General features: G+C 35.6%; 1 protein-coding gene across 3 annotated transcripts in view; it reads left to right on the forward strand.

Annotated features, from left to right (window-relative positions):
* Window positions 1-2,424, forward strand: part of LOC121872454 (longitudinals lacking protein, isoforms H/M/V-like) — a 106,825-nt gene extending 104,401 nt beyond the window's left edge. For all 3 annotated transcript variants that reach the window (XM_042375221.1, XM_042375224.1, XM_042375222.1), the window contains one exon: window positions 127-2,424. The gene's annotated coding sequence lies outside the window, so the exon portion shown is untranslated. The remainder of the gene's footprint in view (window positions 1-126) is intronic.
* The last annotated feature ends 6,603 nt before the right edge of the window (window positions 2,425-9,027 follow it).

Below are 9,027 nucleotides of genomic sequence, written 5' to 3' on the forward strand. Positions count from 1 at the left end.
TCATGAAAGGTACCTGACACAAAATGGTTAGCATCTTTAAGGAATTCTTAATTTTTAAATAAGCTGTCTTATGTTGCATAAATTTAACAAATGTACAATAATTTTAGCAAGCTCTCTTAATTTCAGGTAAGAGTCGTTCACACACTCCAGAGAGTGATATCAGCTTAGAAACAAATGAAAAGCTCACTGAGAGTTTTGATCCAGAGGACACTAAAGAAAAAGTAGACAACAACAATGTGTCAGCACCAACAGTCACAAAAAGGAGCCAGATGAACACTCGAGCTAAAACTGCTGCATCAGCTGCCACAGTTTCTGTGTGATTACAAGCTTTCATGTGCAAGGGCTTCAGTAAAGCTCAATTTCCACTGAAAATTAGTTGTAATTACCTTGATGAGTGATAACCAAGGACCTACTTGTGATATGTATCTCACCTGAGAGGTAAGAGTAGAGATCATCTTCAGTGCTCCTCAATTATATATATATATATATATATATATATATATATATATATATATATATATATATATATATATATATATATATATATATATATATATATATATATATATATATATATATATATATATATATCTGTATGGTGTTTTGGAAATAATTTTTATAATTCAGGGGTATTTTGACAGACAAAAGGATGAATGACTCCATGACCATAGTGTCAGTACTCCTTAGTTTTGGAGTTATACATAAAATTTGGTATGAGAGGACTGCAACAAGTCTATGGACATAAAACATAAGCCCTATTTCAAGTAAGTGGCAACATTCAGAAAGAGGGACAGAACTTTGAACATTTACTTTAAAATCCATATCAGATTACATATGACTGTAAATAAATTGTACTACAGTAGCAACATTTGATGTTTCCTTTATACTTTGTAGATTTTATCACATTCCAACCCCAACTGTCAAATGGTATAACTTTGACACTATGGGGTTTTGACACTATTGTCATGGAGTCATTTATCCTTATGTATGTCTCAGGAATACACCCCCAGAATTATGAAACATATTTCCAAAACACCCTGTACATAGTTATTCAACTCTTTCTGAAGTTACATGAATGAATACATTTGAATTAAGAATATCAGCATTTGTTGATTCTTTCTGTTTTTCTGCCACTTGGCAACATATCACTTACATCAGGAAATTTTTTCAAAAATTTTTGTGAACTATAGATATCCTCATATAGGTAAATGTTTTATAAATTGTGAAACCATATCAGTGTTTGTGCTCAAAACTAAAGATAATGACTGTGTCCATGTGGGACTGTTTAGTGGTCATAATATGAATGTGCTTTTTTTATTGGAATATTATCCACAGCAGATGTGTTGAAGTGATTAAGCTAATTTCGTGCATGTTGCAATAGCCGGGAGTTCTAGTAAACTAGTGCTCATGATAAGTGATAGGCAAGATCTTCTGGGTTGTACACTTCCTGGACAATAACATCAAGAGCACAATAATTTGAATCACTGTGTTATGTGCTAAAGGAATGCCTCTTCACATATTGTGTTCCTTATTTATGAAATTCTATGTCTGTCACACTCACTATGATCTAAATATTATTCATGTAAGCAGTAAATTGTTTCACCATATATTTTTTGTACCAGTATACTAAAGTGAGCATTTTTTATTTAATAAATAATATTGGAGAAGAGAAAATATAGTTGATACTTATGGTAAATGCTCTTTTGCAGTCCAGAATATCGTGAAGAGATGTGGGTTTATCTGCTTTGTCTGTTTTGCAGTTTTAAGGTAACTATTTTCTTGAGCAATGAATTACCATCTCGATACAAATGTCTGGTATCTGGACAGCTGTGGAGTGTGCGGTGATTAAGCTTATAGAATTTGTGCCATGTCCATATACTGTATAGATATCATCCTGCATATCTTCAACAGGATAAACCTACATGTGGCCATATCAACCATTTAAGAATAATCATATCATGTTGTTACAAGCACTAGTTGTTACCTAGTTTTAGGTAAGTTATAGTTGGTGTATTATGTTGACTTTTACAAAATGTTACACATTTATATAATTTTGCCAAATCCTGTAATTTCTTTATTATTACCATAGTGTCTCTCACCAACTTTGGAAGATGACAAGAGTGCTGTATATTTTTGTGTGCTTCTACAATTATTCCTGAATATATAGAAATTTAGTTTAAGCACATAATCAGTGGCCAAAAGCTGAATTCTTTTTCGTGTGCCAAATATGAAGTAAGTTAAGTTTTTGTTCATAGTGTCAGTAGATCCAATAATGTTATAAAACAATTTGTTGCATCTGTGTGTTGCCAATTAATTTATTACTGATATGCAATTTCATATAATTTTTTGTAAAGCATATTGCTATTACTCTATATAATGCAGCATATCATGGTTAGCTCAATGGTGCTTTCCTTCATAGAATATATGGGGTATATATATATACAGTATATATATATATATATATATATATATATATATATATATATATATATATATATATATATATATATATATATATATATATATATATATATATATATATATATATATATATATATATATATATATATATATATATATATATATATATATATATATATATATATATATATATATATATATATATACACACACACACACACACACACACACACACACACACATACTTATGCATAAATGTAAATGAAGGATTGAATTATGATATCCAACTTATGACTGAGAAAAGGCAAGTGACCTGTAAAAACTCGGTCACTGTGGTCTTCAGAGAGGGCTTGTAATTTAATGAGAGGCACACTATCTAAACTGGATAAGTGCCAAGATAAAGGCTTGCTAAAACGAGTCTTTTTTTTGTGTAGTATTCAGGGTCGAATAGATCCTATTTGAACCAGTATTTGACTCAAGGTCCAATGAAGAGTTCAAATTCATCGAGTAGCTAATACTCATTTTTCAGTCTTACATTCCAACCCTGTCTGTTGCTACCAGTTGTACAGCATCATGGTGGGAAAAGGTAGTGATTGCTGGTCACTTGCTTTTCCCCTGGTAAGAAAATGGGATTTTATATTCATTCCTTCATTTATGACCTGCGGGTCCTTAGGGAGTAACCTGTAATACAGTATTTTAAACCAGATAAAAACAGCATGGAGAAGACCATATGTCATGAGCTGATGTATGTATCCCAGAATAAAATTAACTTCAAAATAAGAAAAAAGTGACCCACCTTATCTACCGTATATATTCGAGTACATTTCAAGATTTTAGTATCAAATTTTTATGCAAAAGGTAGGTCAAACTATTTATGCATAGTATTTTTGAGGGGTTAAAATTCATGTGCTTCCATGAGTCATTTATGGTAAATGATAGCTACCCAGCAGCTACAGGCTTGGCAGAGGCAGCACTCAAGCTGGGCTGTGTTGCCATGGAATGTTGATGGCTAAGCAGCTAGCATCCATGCAAATGGTGTTTGTGTTAAACTTTAATTTAGGTTTTCCTTAATGGTTTTAGCTGCATATTTTCATTTAGATTGTATACAAATGTTGCTTAAAGTAAGACAGTTATTAAATAACATAAGAAAAAATAGGTAGTATGGTTTATGAATGCTGGGAAGGGAGGTACAGGGAGTTGTGAGTTTGCTTCAGCCTTTTGACTTACCGTGTAGGACGTTACTTTACATCTGTGATAATCCCCAGCCCTCTTCATACCACTCCAGAGCAAGCTATCAGTTATGTTATGGTTATTTTTAAGCTCGTAATTTCAGGTAGATATATGTGATTTTCATAATTTTTTTTTACAATGTTACATGCACACACAATCTTACATGCAGAATGTGCAAAATATAAACAAAATAAATATTTATGATAAGGTCAGAAACAAAAAGGAATAAACTATTTTTGAGTGACGGAGGGGAGAGTGTTGGGTCTCAGCTGTTCTGAACCGTCTCCCTGTAGTGTCACGATTGACACAATTTGTTATCCAGCAGCCAAATGGTAATACGGCGGGGTCTCATTTTGTGTGGGTATAGCGTACTGGTACTTGTCCACACGTCAGAAAACCGTGGATGCATTTCCCTTTAACACGTGTTAAAATCACTATATTGAACTGGACTTGCCAGACGTTTACTCTTGAACCGCTTTGGGTAACCAACTTAACCTTCCAAAAATTACATATAATGTCACATAAACTGCATCTACATTATTAAATAAATATTTTAAGAAAGTTCAGGAAGGTAATTCTGCAATACTCCATGGTCTCCACCAAATAGTGGTGTGGGAAGGTCTGAGAGACGATGGGGGTCCAAGGCAGGGGGTGAAGGCTAGTCGAATTCATATTCTTCAAAATCGGCTGCAGAGACTTGTAACGTGACTTCTGCTTCATTACCAATCTCCAGAATGGCAGGATCATTGTCAATGAATTCTCCTTGATCTTCATTGAGGTGGCAGCGTTTAATAAACTCCTGGTAATGTTGCCTGTAAAGTTCCACCTAACTGTCTAACTGTGCACTAAGTTCATCACTGCATTGCTGGCTGGGCTCAGCAATCATTAAAGCATCCTTGAGTTCTTCAACCTTGCTGAGAACTTGCCTCACCTGACACTAAGTCATTCCTCTCTTTATCTGCTCTGGTTCTGCCATACCACCAATACTTCCTTCTACTGCCTCAAACTCACTCTCCTCGTCTTCCATTTTCCACTGCATGTTATCAGTGAAGTGGATTTTTTTGTTGCTCTGGCACACATACTTTTGTAATGTATCAGTACTGTAATGAATAAATAAAATGAAATAAAGACAGGTGAACGAAGCAACAGCCAGTCCTACCTCCTCCCAGCCCCCTCCTTTGTGAGAGAGGAATGGGATTACCTTCTGATTCAGCTTGTCATTTAATTTTGAAGTCAAATTATATATCGTTTTTTTTTATTTAATATCGCATGTTATTATTTATGATGAAACACACCATAATTGGCTGATTATATAAGAATACAATACTGTGTAACAATGAATAAATAAAAACAAACTTGTGCCCAAGGCAAAAGCCAGTCCCACCCACACCCCTCTCCAGCATGTTTATACATGGTGTCATCTCCTGTACCTATTAGCTCTCCTTAGGCTTATATCAAGTATACTTAGACCATTGTACAGTATCCCCATTAAAGACAGTACTGTACAGTGTATATTTTAATAATAAATAAGGTATACCTGTATATTAGGTGAAGGTCTTATTGTATGACATAAAATTGTGTGTGGTTAACTGAAGCACAAGTGCATGGTGGCTGGTTGAAGATCAGTTGCTGCGGAGCACTTGGTAACACACCCAGTGCGTGTTATCACTTCCTTCCACCCTACCTCTCTAATCACCCCCACCTTTCTGCTTTCTCACTCCAAATTTGAAAATGTTATGTAAAGAAATGTTGAAGGGATACAACGTTGCTCATTTATATTGTATTTACACTCAATAGTTTGGGAAGATATCAGCTGTTTAATAGCATCTGGCAGTGCTGCAGGCACAGTGTTACCAAAGAAACCGATAGATGCATCACCTCCTCCCTTCTTACCACAGTCTCCCTTACCATACCCCCATCATCACCACTACCTCTATTATCACCACCTAAATCATAATATCAGTGATGCAGAGATGGATTAGCTTCAACCAGAGCAAAGCCATATGATATCCACTCCCTCCCTCCCACTGCGTCTCACTGATACATAGAGTCTCACACTCATTCTACTACAAGCATCTCTACTAGTCATCAAACGACTGTCATTCTTGATACAGTATTGGTTATTTGTTATTCATTAATTTGTAAAGATAAGTTACTGTAATAATCTGTGTTTATTAAAACCTGTACCCTTCACTAACAGTACTGTGTATATCGTAGGTAAAAAGTGACATCATCAGGAACTCAAATCCATATACTGTATGCATTGATATAATGACCCCTTAGAGTGCTCTTTTGGATAGTTCTCTATTATCCAGGAATGTGTCCTGAGCACTAACAAGGGTATTACTGTATACAGTAGGCTCACCACTTTCGAGGATTCTAGATTTGTGATTCATCACTTTTGTGGTTGGTTCCAAATGTGCCCATCATTCAAATTCGCACACCGACTCACCACTTTCGCAGGTATAATACACTGCTGCGGGGCATTGCTACTTGTAATGAAACTATAAAAGTTGTTGAAAAATCATTGCAATACTGGTACACCACCGATTTTCCAGCACCCTTGGTTCCGAAGCCTTGTCGGATTATCCGTTTTGCCGGACCAACTGAGGTCAGGTAATAATAATTCAACAATACACCTCTGACCCACTAATTATACACCTCCCATGTCTCTAATGCGAAATGGACTGCTAGAAACTTAAATTAAACAAATGTTAAATGTAAATTAAATCTGAAAAAATTTAATTTTGAGCAACATATTACTGTTCATACTTTGTACTCAAATGTACTACACTGAAGGACTAAACTTTTTATCTCTTGTGCAAACTATATGATGTTCATATTCAAATTAATCACTATCTTACAAAGATTCCAGCAATGCAAGTTATATTCTGTTAAGTCTAGTCAGCGACATTTTATAAGATAAAAACTTTAAGCCTAAAACTAGGCCACACTTGGGAACATCTCATTATTATTGCTTTATTTGAATGGTAATTAATGATTCGCGACATGATGATTCACCTTACACTGCAATATTGGAGGACATATTTACGAATGTAAAACAAAAATTCTACTCACCAATGGTGGTAAAGTCTAAAACATAAGGACAGCCAATGAATATTGTGCGAGTTTTTCTCAGATGACGAAGTCATCAGGTTCAACTCTGGCTGAAGCTGTAGCTTTTCATAAAGATGTTGCTGAGACCGTTACTGAACCTGAAGTTGATGTTGAAGCTGCTTATGATGCTGAATTTGATGGTGTAGCTGAAGGTGATGGTTTAGGCCTTCGAATAATAAAGCTGTCAAAAGAACCTTGCACAGCTGCTTTCTTTTTTCATTATACATCTTTATGCAGAGGTCATTTGCATTTATTTAAATTTTAATGTCTTGTTCTGTTAATGGATCCACTTCAGAAAATATGTTCATTGCCTGCTCCATATAATATCCATAGATCTCTCGCCTTTTTCGTATCGTTTTAACACATCTAGTTCCTCGGCTAAGCTTATACACTTTCTATTAGCTTTTGAAACAACACTACCATCACTTGCTCTCTTGCTCATGTTGAATAGGGATGCAAAAATGCTGTAAGAAACCTGAGAAAGTTTTTCTCCAGTTCCTGTTCAGATGCATGAAAACAAAGGGACCGCCTCGGAAAAGCGTTCTCAAAATTCCAGCTTTGGCAACGAATTTCCGAGAAAATGTCATTTCTGGCTCTCGGAGAGTTCCGGGTTTGAGGGATTCCGGCTAAAGGAGATATTACTGCACCTTACAAACACTTTACAGGCTAATATTACTGCACAATAGATAGCACAAGTGTCTGGGATGGATATCAAAACAAAATTTAAAGGGCTCAATCACTCAGCCTTCTAGGTTCACTGCTGGGACAACTCTGATACTCATGGACAGCGTGCTATGGACAGTTGCCAAGTAACCAATTTGTGATGGATTACCATGAGAGAGGAGGCCTACCAGAATGACTCGCCAAAATTTAAAATGTCAATTACTTGATTTTTCATTAATTTTTTCTCCTTGATGATGCCTTGGGGCGTCGGTGCCTATTGGACGATATTATCATTGATGCCTACTTGTGTCACGATGCACGAGAGTGTTAACAGAAATTTGCAATGAGAACTTTATGAAATTTTAAGGATACTTTATTAAGCAAAAGTATCTCCTTCCATACCTTGCTTACCAAGAAAACTGAGTAAAGATTTATCCTCCAGCTAACTGTAATGGCTTTTGTTAACTATGATCGTAAATGCTTTATGTAGCATGATGCTGTCATAGACGGAAACTTGTTATTGTTTGCAGCAACTATGTTGCTGCAAATGATTATTAATGTGGAAATGAAAATACACGAAGAGTAAATTTGTATTGTCAATCTTGACAATCAACAAGTAACTGGAAACCCAAATAAAAACATATTCTGTAAAAAAAACAAAGTAAATTAAAATTCTTATGATAACTTTAAGCTGGTAGAGTATTTAAAACTTTACTTGAACAATCGCCTCCATGCATTAGCCTGATTACCTATGCTTGAACTCTATGAGAAATTATACTTCAATTTTTAATTTGTCTAAAAAAAATAATCCTCTCTGTTGATAGGTCCAGCAAGATTTGTTTTTAGCACTTATAGTAATCCTATTGATCAGTAATGTGTTTATAACCTACAGTTGTACCCCGCTTTACGCGGTTTCACCTAACGCGATTTCTCATATACGCGGTGCCTCGCCAGAACCGAACTTTCACTTAACGCGGTTCATCTACCCATATACGCGCAGAGTGTCCGGCTCGAGACGCTATTTTTAGATTCGCCCCACCTGCCACCCGCTGCTCCCGCCTGCCTCGCCTCTCCCTCCTCCTCCCTCCCTCCCGCCTCTCTCCGCCTGGGCAAGCCACGCTGTAAAGTTGCACAGTGTGTGTCTTCTACTAACGTAAGTGTTACACCTAACTTTTAGTTTTCCTAACCTAACCTTTATTTTTCCTAACTTAACCTTTATTTTTCCTAACTTAACCTTTATTTTTCCTAACCTAACCTCTTCTATATTACTTGTTTGTTCATACCATCATAAAGTTAAGATAAAATTTTTACTACAACATAGTTGTGTGTCGTCAAAAAGTGGAGTTTGGGGGTCGGGCCAGTCTCTATTGGAATTAATCCCATATGTTCTGTTGTTCACTTAACGTGGTTTTCACTTAACGCGGTACCCTGTGGGTTCAATTGACCGCGTAAAGCGGGGTACTACTGTACTTATATTTGGACAAAAACTTGATCCATATGGTCTCATGTAACCCTCTTTCAATGTTTTTTTTTTTTTAGGAACTTTTTTAAGTAAGAAAGTATTTGTATCACCTATTACAAGTATACACTGTAGCA

This window comes from Homarus americanus, unplaced genomic scaffold, assembly GCF_018991925.1.
Source record: "Homarus americanus isolate GMGI-L3 unplaced genomic scaffold, GMGI_Hamer_2.0 scaffold11302, whole genome shotgun sequence".
In the NCBI taxonomy this organism is placed as follows: Eukaryota; Metazoa; Arthropoda; class Malacostraca; order Decapoda; family Nephropidae; genus Homarus; species Homarus americanus.